Here is a 12,535-nt window from a genome sequence, read left to right on the forward strand (position 1 = left end):
ATGTAAAGCAAATTGGCTAAAAATACAAATACAGTAGTTTTTAACACACAAGACTAAAGAAAATAAATACATAAAACACACGTTTTGTCACAAATTGTAGCTTATACCGGTACATGGATTGTTACTGCATTTATAGCCTAACCATAATTAGCAGTGAATATCAGGAGATTCTAATCAGAAAGGTTGCTATTTTTCAGCGATGTACGCGTATACAAAAAATATTGACGCCGTCAGTGTAACCGCAAACGTTCGAAAAACCATACGCCGTTATGCGTCAACGTAACTTGTAAAAAAAGTTGGCGGCGTCACATTATAGATATGCAACTCAGCAATCGTGGAATTATCGTCACGCTCGACTGACTTTATGGACACAATCAACAATCAAGGTTGCCATCTTGGCTAGCGTATCTACGGTAGGCTAGTACTGTACGGTTTGGGCTTGGCGAGTGGGGGCTTTTGAGCTCCTTTGGAATATTTTGTTTGGCGTATATTTCAAGTTTTCACAGAATAACCTACTATGAAAAATCAAGACAATAATCTTTCTTCACGTAGGTTATGCAACTTCTGTTTCATGATCGTTGGAACTTTCATTTAAGCTTATTTCCAGTGACTCATTAAAGCTTGTTGTAGGCAGTTTACAAACCTGAGATAGAGGGGCGCCGGAACAATTTTAGGACGAGAGTTTTAGGATGAGATATAGTGATAATGCTGGGCAACTCATTCGTTTTCCCGCTATTAGCCATGAAAGTCGAAATGTGAGACAGATGAATAATTGCAATAGCTTGAACAAAAAACGAAAGGTAAATTTCACATTCATAGCATCACAATCTGCTGCAAAGTATAAAATGTGTCCACGGGATAATTTGTGTGGGCCTACTGTAGGCTATAGGCCCTATAATTTGGCTATTTGCAGTAGCTTACATGACCTTAAAAGAGCACCATTGCCCCCCATCCAGAGAAAATTTGAGGGCAGGGGGCATCCTCCCCCCTTCTGAGACAGCTTCATTAGCATCACGGATCCAACCGCCAAACCAAGACAATTTTAATGTTTACTACACACCATAAGTAGGCTACCAAATGCTGTAGCACAGCTTTCGGTAGCCAGCAGTAACTTTCATTTTGGTAACACTCAGTAGATTAATTGAATAAAACTTGAGCTTTTCCTGGAACTACAGCTCCAAAAAAGGTCTTTACTTACTTATCAATGGTTGACAGCCTTGTTGTTAGGCATTGTCGGAAATTTTCAGGGGTTGTCAGGCATTGTAGAGTAGCTACTTTCAGGCATTGTCTAGCATTTCCAGGCATTGTCGAACATTATCAGTGGTTGAAGGGGTTGTTAGGCATTATAGAACATTTTCAAGCATTGCCAAACATTTTCAAGGGTTGTCGAGAATTTTCAGGGGTTGTCAGGCATTGTAGAGTAGCTACTTTCAGGCATTGTCTAGGATTTCCAGGCATTGTCGATCAATATCAGTGTTTGACAGGTTTGGTAGTCATTATGGAACATTTTCAGGCATTGTCGAACATTTTCAGGGATTGTCGAATATTTTCAGGGGTTGTCGAGCATTTTCAGGGATTGTCAGGCATTGTCGGTAATTTCAAGGCATTGTCTAGGATTTCCAGGCATTGTCAATGCTAGACAACCCCTGAAAATGTTCGACAATGCCTGACAAACCCGTCAACTACTAATAATGATCAACAATGCCTGGAAATCCTAGACAATGCCTGGAAATTCCCAACAATGCCTGAAAGTAGCTACTCTACAATGCCTGACAACCTCTGAAAATGCTCGACAATCCCTGAAAATGCTCGACAATGCCTAAAAATGTTCCATAATGACTACCAAACCTGTCAAACACTGATATTGATCGACAATGCCTGGAAATCTTAGACAATGCCTTGAAATTCCCAACAAATGTCTGAAAGTAGCTGCTCTACAATGCCTGACAACCTCTGAAAATGCTCGACAATCCCTGAAAATGTTCCATAATGACTACCAAACCTGTCAAACACTGATATTGATCGACAATGCCTGGAAATCCCAGACAATGCCTGGAAATTCCCAACAAATGTCTGAAAGTAGCTACTCTACAATGCCTGAAAACCCCTGAAAATGCTCGACAATCCCTGAAAATGTTCGACAATTCCTGAAAATGTTCCATAATGACTACCAAACCTGTCAAACACTGATATTGATCGACAATGCCTGGAAATCCTAGACAATGCCTGGAAATTCCCAACAATGCCTGAAAGTAGCTACTCTACAATGCCTGACAACCCCTGAAAATGCTCGACAACCCCTGAATATGTTCGATAATGCCTGAAAATGTTCGACAATGCCTCACAAGCCTGTAAACCACTGATAATGATCGACAATGCCTGGAAATCCTACACAATGCCTAGAAATTCCCAGCAATGCCTGAAAGTAGTTAGCCTACTCTACAATACCTGAAATCCCTGAAAATGTTCGACAACCCCTGAAAATGCTCCACAACCCCCCAAAAATCCGACAATGCCCGACAATGCCTGACAATGCCCGACAATGCCTGACAATGGGTATTTAGAGGTACCCTCTGTGACTGTGATTTGTTTTCAATCGCCAGAATCTCCATAAAGCAGTCCATGCGGAACGAAAATGTGACGTCATCACAAGCAATCCATACGTCAACTTGAAAACGAAGAAAGTTTTATTTAAACAAAAACCAAAAAAATATATTAAAAATAAAGTTGTTTTGCTGTGCCAAGTTTGAAGTCAATGCATACAGCCATAGCTAGCTGTTAGCCTTCAAACATCGTTACGCATCACTGAGTTGCATATCTATATATAAGATATAAGATATCTATGATGGAATCAATGCTTGAAAACTGAAATCCAATCTTGCAGTGATGCCAGATAATGGGAACTGCTCGTCACCAAAACGAATCCAGAAGTTTACCAGATTATTTAAAAAAAGGGGCGATTACTTTAAACCGTATCAACGTAAAGTCAATCGGGGATCCGCGTAAAGCAGATACAAAAGCATCAAAAATTCAAGAAAAAGTGAACACTATAATATAAACGACGACCTTTTAGAGTACATGTTAATTGTGTGAGTACATGCATAAACTGAGACAAAGTCCAATTTGAAATTCTTCTACTGCATTTTTCCAATTTGAAATTATTCTGTTGCATATCGCACGATCGTTAGTTTACCATAGTTTATCAAAGTGCTCACAATTAAACCAGTTTTTAAAACATGCTATGTAAAGCAAATTGGCTAAAAATACAAATACAGTAGTTTTTAACACACAAGACTAAAGAAAATAAATACATAAAACACACGTTTTGTCACAAATTGTAGCTTATACCGGTACATGGATTGTTACTGCATTTATAGCCTAACCATAATTAGCAGTGAATATCAGGAGATTCTAATCAGAAAGGTTGCTATTTTTCAGCGATGTACGCGTATACAAAAAATATTGACGCCGTCAGTGTAACCGCAAACGTTCGAAAAACCATACGTCGTTATGCGTCAACGTAACTTGTAAAAAAAGTTGGCGGCGTCAGCGCTAGCGCATACACTAGCGTAAACTAATTTTGTTTGCTAGGTGCCAAACATTTACACGGTACAAACCACTCGAAACAAACAAGTTTTATTTTAAATTTCCACGAAGAAACACAAGCATCTGAAAGTGTTCATCTGACATTTTGCAGCGTTTTGGTTTCAATATGTCTTTGTCCATTGAAAACATTCTTTCAACTGCAGCGCTGGAAGGTATTGGCGTGTTGTAGCGAAAAAATACATTAAATAGTATGCGTTAACGCTATACGCTAAAAAATGCGAAAACTTTACGGCGTAGCCTCAAGCGACAACTATCCAAATAAATGTGGCCGTAAGCGTTAGCGTAAACAAAACGTCTACGCCGCAAGTCTACAGCGTATACGTAGCCTACATCTCTGCTATTTTTACATTAAAAACGACAGCTTTTATTACTAGGGTTAAAATGCACTCAACAAACAAATTTCAATCTTTCTACTGCAACCTCCCCATTCGCAGGACTGGTTGTCGAGATTGACAGATTTCATTATTCTTACTGTACATCAGTGATACTATTTGTTTTCTGCATAAACATTGATTGATTTCATTTGTCAAATGTATTTTATTCAAGCTGATGTTAACTACACACAAGCATGATCTATAACCTATATTGTTTAATTGTCGTATGTTGAAGTACCCATGGCCCAAAAGTTTCCACATAGTAGGCTAGTTACAGTAGTTAGGCCTATGCATCCATGGCCTATGCGTCATTCAGTGATATCGACAAACGTCACAAACTTGTCATATAGGCCTAATCGTAGAAAAACTTTCATTAAAAAGCCTTGGTCTTGTTAGCAGTGTTTACGTTGACGCCGTCAAATGCGTCATTAGACGGCGTCAACTTTTTGTTGGCGCTGAGGCTAGCGCCGTCATTTTTGTTTTTAATTGACGAAAATGATAGCGCCGTCAACTATTTTGCCGATTTTAAGCGTCAAGCGCTATGTGTCATTTTTTTTTATCTTCACAATGAGAGTTTCACAATGTATTTTGGCCAGCGCGACTCAACCGAAGTAGCCTACTGGCTTTCGCGCTGGTTGAAATGGCTACCTGGAATACAAGCGGAAGAAGTTCGCCAAATGGTGATCACGCATATCGTGAGCAGTAGGCTAGCTTACCGAGAATGAGGGATCAGAGAAAGAAAGAGAAAAATCAATGAATGAATGTCATCGCCGAGGTTAAAGATACTTTACTTCAAGAGCTCTAGGGGAAGGTTTGGTTAGTTGAGCCGGGAAACGGTTGTTCCATCCGGTTTTATCGCAACGTCGTGCATGATTAGTCAACCGTTTAATAACGAAAATATGGAAAAACGTGAAGTCCATCAGCACATGTAGTTTTAGGGATTTTCTACAAGCAGAAAAATTGTGAAGCAGTTAAATGTAAAATGGTAGGTAAAAGTAGTTTTGAGAGAAATAAGAAATGTGTTATTTTTTCCTACGATGTTTCATCGTTGTCTTAATCGAAATTCTGGGATAGGTAAAGGTAACTTACTCTTTGTTTTAGTAGTTTTCGTTGCTTGATTAGCCAGTTGGTTATTGGCAATTTTTCATGAATTTTGAAAATGGCGGCGATGTTAACAGTTGAGCCACTTGCAATGTTCACGGTTGAGCCATGTCTTTGTCATAAGGAATGTAGTTTATGAGCCGATGGTCTTTACGTAGGCTACTGCCCTAATTTTGTTGTACCGTACTGTAATTGATGCGTAGAACTTGTGGCGTAGCCGGGAGGCGGTCCACTACCGCCTTAAACTTCCATAAAAGTAATTCTTTCTGTAATGCGCCAGTTTGAGGGTAATTTTTTTAGCACTCCTCCCCTTATATTTTTCCATAGCAGCGCCACTGGTTGTTAATGTTCGTTTTCTTCACAATTTCTGCTGCAATGCTTACTTGAAAGCGACCTCGTATTTGTAGACATAGCCAGGGGGGCAAAAGGGGCCATGGCCCCTTCAAATTTTCCAAGTTTGGATTCCGAAATTGAGCCCTTTGTTGAAAATGTAATAAAATTTGTGGAAATTTATTACGTTTTCCAAGACTTCTGGCTATTAACACCTCCAAGGACTTGTTTTAGACACACAGAAAGACACCAATAGATTTTGCAAATCGTAAATCGCGCAAAATTTACGCGATTAACGTTTCTTTGATCTAATTTGTGGAAGCAATTTCAGAATGGCTTACTCTGTTGGGTTTTTGTGTAGTTATTGAGTTGTTGTGTAGCTGAATTTTTGGTGTTCTGTAATTTTAGCCGCAGTTTTGCCCGTTCGTGTGTAAGAGCTACCTTAAGTTAATAGCTGTTTATCTGCTAATAAATTTCATGCAAATATTACCTTAAAAGTGTTTCCAGAAAGCGCTATAATCCATTATTTGAGTGTAATTTTTCAAAAATTTTCCGGGGGGTATGCCCCCGGACCCCCCTAGGATACGCGTGCCTTAGGCACGCTCTAACTCCCCACCAGTTTCATTGCTTGTCTTGCTCAACCCACCAGGATACGCCACTGCATATCAAGTGGCGATGGCTTAAATCAAACACTTTGTTGTTCTCTTCAATTCATCAAATGTTTGCCCCCCCACCAAATTTTTTTCTGGCTACGCGACTGCTCGTATTGCGACACTTTCACAAACCACTTGCCAATTTCTTTCGCTTCGCTTCAAAGGAAGCTGTGCACCTGTGCGCTTGGCCTACATTTTAATTGTAAAATTCACTCGCGATTGCCGATTGCAGCAAAGCAACAATAGAATATTGTTGCATGCATTTCATTGCAATTTACAACTCTAAAACATATTGTGTTGTCAGGGCCGTCGCTGCAGGGGGGCGTGTCCCCTCCCCTGATAACTACCTGTGCACACACACTTCAGGCACTGAAGAAGAACTGGTTTCAATTTTAGTTTCATTAACTAGGTGGCTAGTAAAAATATTACTTTTCATGGTCCTTCCACTTGTGTGTTGACTGTTGATCCGAAATAAAATTTATCGGCGATAACAAATATTGCTTTTGGCAATAACGACAACTGAACAAATAATTGAGCGATAACGATAAGCGATAAAAATTTACCGCCGGTAATGCCCATCACTGCTAATAGGCTAAACAGCTAATTACAATACAGTCTCAAAACATAATAGCCTACCTGCTCTTTATTCATAGCTATTGTTAGCCTAAACTTGGTTAAAATACTTCCGTTTTTTGAGACTCTGGCTAAAATAGCGCTAGAAATTAGCGCTGACAATTTTTTTAAGAGCTGACGCAGTACTTTGCGTCGTGAAGTTTTTAGGCAATTCGCGCTGACGCCGTATTTGTTTCATTGACGCGTACAACACAGCTTGTTAGCCTACTTTGTGTTCATGTGACACCATGTAACAGTCATCTAGCTTAGTGCTCTTCAACCTTTTTTCTCCTGATAGCCAACACTTTTTATAATTTTTCAAGAACTTTGTATAGTCCTACCTCACAAATAGTAGGCTACATTTCAATTGCGCTTAGAATCGGGACGGCATAGAAAAATATTCTAAAAATGAAAACCAGCATTAGGTGGCTCGTTAAGTTATAAAATATGATTGAACTACTTTGCGCTAGGCACCACCGCACCACAACTAATCAAGCTAATACAAAAAACACTAAGGGTTGAATGTAGAAATTAAACTTAACTAAAGAACTGCTTAACGCTAAGAAGAACTTAGCTAAGCATTGTTTAAGTCCTGGTCGATTTCCTGTTGCAGAAAGTATTCTTAATCTCTTCTTAGTTAAGTTCTGTTTAAGTTTTCAGTCAATGACTTAAGTCTACGTACGTGACGCATTGCGTAAGAATTTCTTACGTCGTCGCTGATACATCACCGACACTAGACTTGCAAAGCAGCACCTGCGCATACGAAACTTTTAATTCTGGTCATTTTTATGCTGTAATAACCCTTTCTAATAACAAGAATTAAAAATAATGTATAAAGCGATCCAGTTTTGACATAGTACTGCAAATTACATATTGGTCACTGGGAGCGACAGCCGTTTGCAGTGGTGGATATAAGAATGGGCAAATAGGGCAGTTGCTCAGGCCCCCCCCCACTTTGATTTACGCGCTTTCGAGGCCCCCCCCCCCAATTTGATTAGCGCGCTAAAATTTACTGCAGTGAAGTATTTTCCTCTTGTATTTACATAACTGAAGTCTATACAATACTTGTGCATTTTTGCAAATTGTAGTTACCCCCTGCAGTGAATTTACATGCCTCATTATTAAATGTGGTCACCTTTGCTGAACCATCATTGTAACCTCTAAAGGTAACGATGATAATAAACCACTTCAATTCCCTGATACCAGTTTTTTATTACCATGAATCTGAGTTTTTTCAAGCATGCATAGTCGCATAAACTCTTGCTAAAGGGTCTATTAACTGAAAGTATTGGTTTATTGGAAATATTGGTTTATTAACTGCAAGCGAACCGCACGTCCTTGTAAGCTTGTTGCTGAGGAAGATAAAGGAGCAGCATCATCTACTTCTGGTCCTTGATTGTAGTCATCTTGTTCAACAACATCTTCTGGAAGTGGTTGTCCACGTTTAACTGCATAATAGTGCAGACAGAATACTGTTATTATTATTACCAAGGAGTTACTGAAATGTGTCCGCAGTGGAACGCGAAGACACCTGAAGCGTTGCTTCAGGACACCAAGTGACTGTTCGATTCAAACACGTGTGTTAATGTGACTCCTGTTGTATCTTCGTTCCCTATCGTTAGCTGGGTTCAGCACTGGCGTCATTATGTAATGCTTACATGCATACCCACTGTCTCCTAACAAGAAACCGTTTATTCCATTGGTTTCGAGTCTGTCCCGTATGACGCTGTTTTCAAAAATTCTGGAGTCATGAGTTGACCCAAGCCATCGCGCAACAACATTCGTAAAAATGCGATCTGCTGTGCAGATTGCCTGCACATTTACAGAAAAGTAACCTTTGCGGTTTCTGAAAACTTCGGCGGTGTCTCCACCTGGTGACTGTATGGGTTTGTGCGTGCAATCGATTGCACCCACAACTAAAGGAAACCCAGCAATAGCAAAAAAAGCTTGCTTGACTTCCGCCAAGTTGGTAGGAAACTTCATAAAATTAGATTTTCTTTTAGCAATACACTTTGAAATCCTGTGGACTGCTCTGCAAACTGTGCTTTGGTGCAATCCCATGAGGTCGCCGTCGGTAGTTTGGAAATTTCCTGTAGCGTAAAACCAGAGGTGGGCAGTAACTATAGTTACAAAAGTAACTAGTTACTGTAACTAGTTACTTTTTGAGTAACTGTAACGGTAACTTCGTTACTATTTTCCAAAAGTAACGAAACGCGGTAACTAGTTCCTATTTTAGCACTTTTTCAACAGTTACAGTTACAAGTTACTTTTGTATTGAAATTTATGTTTCTAATTGCCGTCCATTACTCTGCACATGTTTGCAGGGCCGGATTTAGCTGATGGGGGGCCCGGGGCACTTTTAGATCGGGGGGCCCCCTTGCAAAAAAATTTTTCGCGCCTACGGCGCGAAAAACCATCTCTACGTTTACAGTAGCATCAGTCCAGTACTGCACAGCATTTTGCAGAAACTTTAAAGGCCAAAAGGAAAAACATAACACAAAATCACATTTTTTCCACATAGGGGGGCCCTTCAAAAGTCGGGGGGCCCGGGGCAACTGCCCCCTCTGCCCCCCCCCTAAATCCGGGCCTGCATGTTTGTGTCATGCTTTATGCGTGTTTGCTGCGCGTTGCTCAATAATGCATTCTTCTCGCAGCTGTATCGGAGCAGCACTGTTCATGCGCGGCGCTCTTGTTTTGTGATCTTATGGAGCAGAATTGCCATATTGGCAAATTCATCGCCAAAATCCAGAAATCTGGCGATTTTTTAAGACGTTTGGCTTCATATTTATGGTTGGGCGATTTGGCTCTTTTTAGCGCTTTTTGAGAACTGATTTGGTTAAATTAATTGCTTTTGGTGATTGATCAGTATGTGACTTTCTATGCAATGTTTAGCAAAAGTGTTTGGCGACACTTGATAGCTCAGTTCATGCTTGTCGTATAGCTGCCAGAGGTGTACAGGAGTCGTATTTTTGGAGTAGCCTATTTAGGACCCGGAGTCTCGGTGTTACGTTCACTGTTCGCAACCTTATCACATCATTGTTTTCTCGATTCAAAATTGGAAGTCGATATCTAAGTAACTTCGAGTCATAGCAGAGAAAACAAATTATTTCCTTTGTTTCGAGCATTTAAAGAGAATATAGTTTCGGGAGAGAGTTTTCTTTTTTGTACCAATATATTTAAACTTTTTGAAAGCAACTATAACTAACTGACTATAAGCATCAAGAAACACGCAACGATTATAAGCAATAGTGTGGAAAACAGACAGACGGAAAACAAACTACATTAGGAAAAGGCAACTGCGTAACTAGAAAAGAATTTGCACCACAGGGTGCGTGATACATCTAATAAATGTTGAGGAGAATGGATGCGCCTCCTGCAAATAATTGTTTGTTTAAATTTGGATTACAGCGTTTATGTTGAGATTTATGAGTAACTGAAAGTAACTAGTAACTGTAACTAGTTACATTTTTGAAATCGGTAACTGTAACGGTAACTCAGTTACTATTTTGGCCAAGTAACTGTAACTGTAACTCAGTTACTTTTGAAAGTAACTTTGCCCACCTCTGCGTAAAACCTCAAAGTAGTTAATAGCTGCTGCAGCGGTGGTACGCTATGACTTCTAACGTTCAACGAAGTGTCATCCTTAATCAACTCAAATAAATCAAGGACTGCTTGTTTGGTGAAGCGGAATCGAGATGCGAATTCTTCATCGTCAAAGTGTTCCATCGGAATTAAAAAAAAAAATTCCAAAGAAAATCAACCAAAAGCGAACGGAGCAACTCTACCAGTATAAAAGCAATCCCCCATCACCTCGCATCAACCTAACGTGTACCATAACTTTAGGCATTGCCAGAAATAATCACAACTTAAAGGGGTATTAAAGGAAAAACCTGACTTGGCGATTTTCCACGTTCTTTGTGTTTAACATGCTACCATAAAACGATTTTCAATAAAATTTTGCCCCATTGCGGTCTGACCACCATTGTGCGCGTGCTTTTGTCAGAGCTTTCAAAACGACATTGGCCTGAGCAACGAAGCGTGCGACTGTAAAGAACGTCATAAAGTCTAGCAATCAACCGATCACGCAATAATTGTTACTGCGGGCAAATTTACTGTAGGCTATGTATGTATTTACATCAAAACAGCACATTTTAACATCAAAACAGCAGACAGTTTGCTCAAAACATCAGATTGGTAACGTGGTTTTTGTTATTGCTGGACTTTATGACGTATTCTTGAGCTGTGTTTGCACGTTTTGGTCATTTTAAAAAAAATGAAAATAAATGAAACACTGGACTTTGGGCCTTGCCAGCGCCATTGAAAACAAATATTTTTGGGTAATTGTTTTTGAAATGTATTCTTGAATGTTCAGTTTACTCATTTTAATGCTTAATTCCGGTTTGAAATTTTCCTTTAGTATGCCTTTAAGACTGGTCAGTAGCAGTCTTAACTTTTGAACATTTTGATAAGAACTTAAGTATTGCTTAGTCAAAAGTTTAGTTTCTGCATACAGTTTTAAGACATGATTAATACTTAAGTAGTTCTTATGGCTAAGGACAGCTTAAGTTTAGTTTCTACATTCAACCCTAACTGGCCTAAACGCTGTTTTAAATTGGCAGTGTCAAAAATAGATTTTGAATCATTTGGACATCGGATTCTAGATCTTCTCTAGATTCATGATCTATTCTAGCTAGTGCCTACCGTAAATAAGTTATAGCCTAGGTACGGTACTGAGAAAGCTATTTTCAAAAAAGCAAATGTTTGTTTTGCTCCGCCTTCCCATAAGAGAACGTTCAAATATTACGTAACGCTTTCGAGGGGGAGGGGGGTTTATGCAAAGCGTTACGTTAGCGTCACATCGGGGGGGGAGGGGGTTCAAGCAAAACGTTACGTAACGCTTTCGAGTACGGAATGGTAGTTTTTTGTGCTGAATTCGTAATGAAAAAGCGTTACATGGGGGAGGGGGGATTGAAAAAAGCGTTACGTTGGCGTTACATGGGGGAGGTGGGGGGTCAAAAATTAGGAAAAAAAGCGTTACGTAATATTTGAACGTTCCCTAAGTTGTACTTTCGAGAAAATATTTGCTTTATAAATCATGCTACAATCAACAAAAAGCGCAAAAATAATGATTTAAAATAGTTTATTCCACAGATTTAGTGTAGTAAATATTTATTGATCCACAAGTTAAAAATAGGCCATAGGCTATGAGCTTCATTGTGCGCTTTGTCAAAGCAACATAGGGTAGCAGAAAACCGATGGTTGAAATCGCATCTTTCTCGCAAACACAATGCTTTTTTTTCTCCATCAATCAGCCGTTTTCCTTCTACGGTTGGTTTCAGCAGGGTGGGTGCTGTCAACCAATGGCGTAGGCTACGGTGACCACTTTTTTTAGAAAGTAGCCTATCAAATGGCTACATGCTTGACTTGCACAGTAGCCTATCTCTTGATATCCCATCGGTTTATTTAGGTATGATCTGAACAGCCATTTATTGAACAAACTGCAAACCCAGTGTAAACCCATACTTGTAGAGGCTCATGACGCAGGGCCGGTTATTAATGCAGTCTAAGCATTATTTAGCTTACAGCATTTCAAGTAGTTAAAAAACATTAATTAAACTGAACTGAGTAGGCCCTTAATCACCGTATTCTTTTTAGTCAATTTCAACTCTTTCCAAATTTATGCACGAGATAATGTGACAATAATTCTATTTCCAAACGACAGGAGATAGTAAAATACATGGTAGGCTAAGTTAGGCTATTTGCAGCCTTGAAAACTAAAACCAATTGAATTTTGTTTTTGACTTGATGTTGACTTTTTTGTATCAACAGTGTAAGCAATTCCTTTCTTTTAACAGCAGC

Source organism: Aplidium turbinatum, chromosome 13 (genome assembly GCF_918807975.1).
Source record: "Aplidium turbinatum chromosome 13, kaAplTurb1.1, whole genome shotgun sequence".
Lineage (NCBI taxonomy): Eukaryota > Metazoa > Chordata > Ascidiacea > Aplousobranchia > Polyclinidae > Aplidium > Aplidium turbinatum.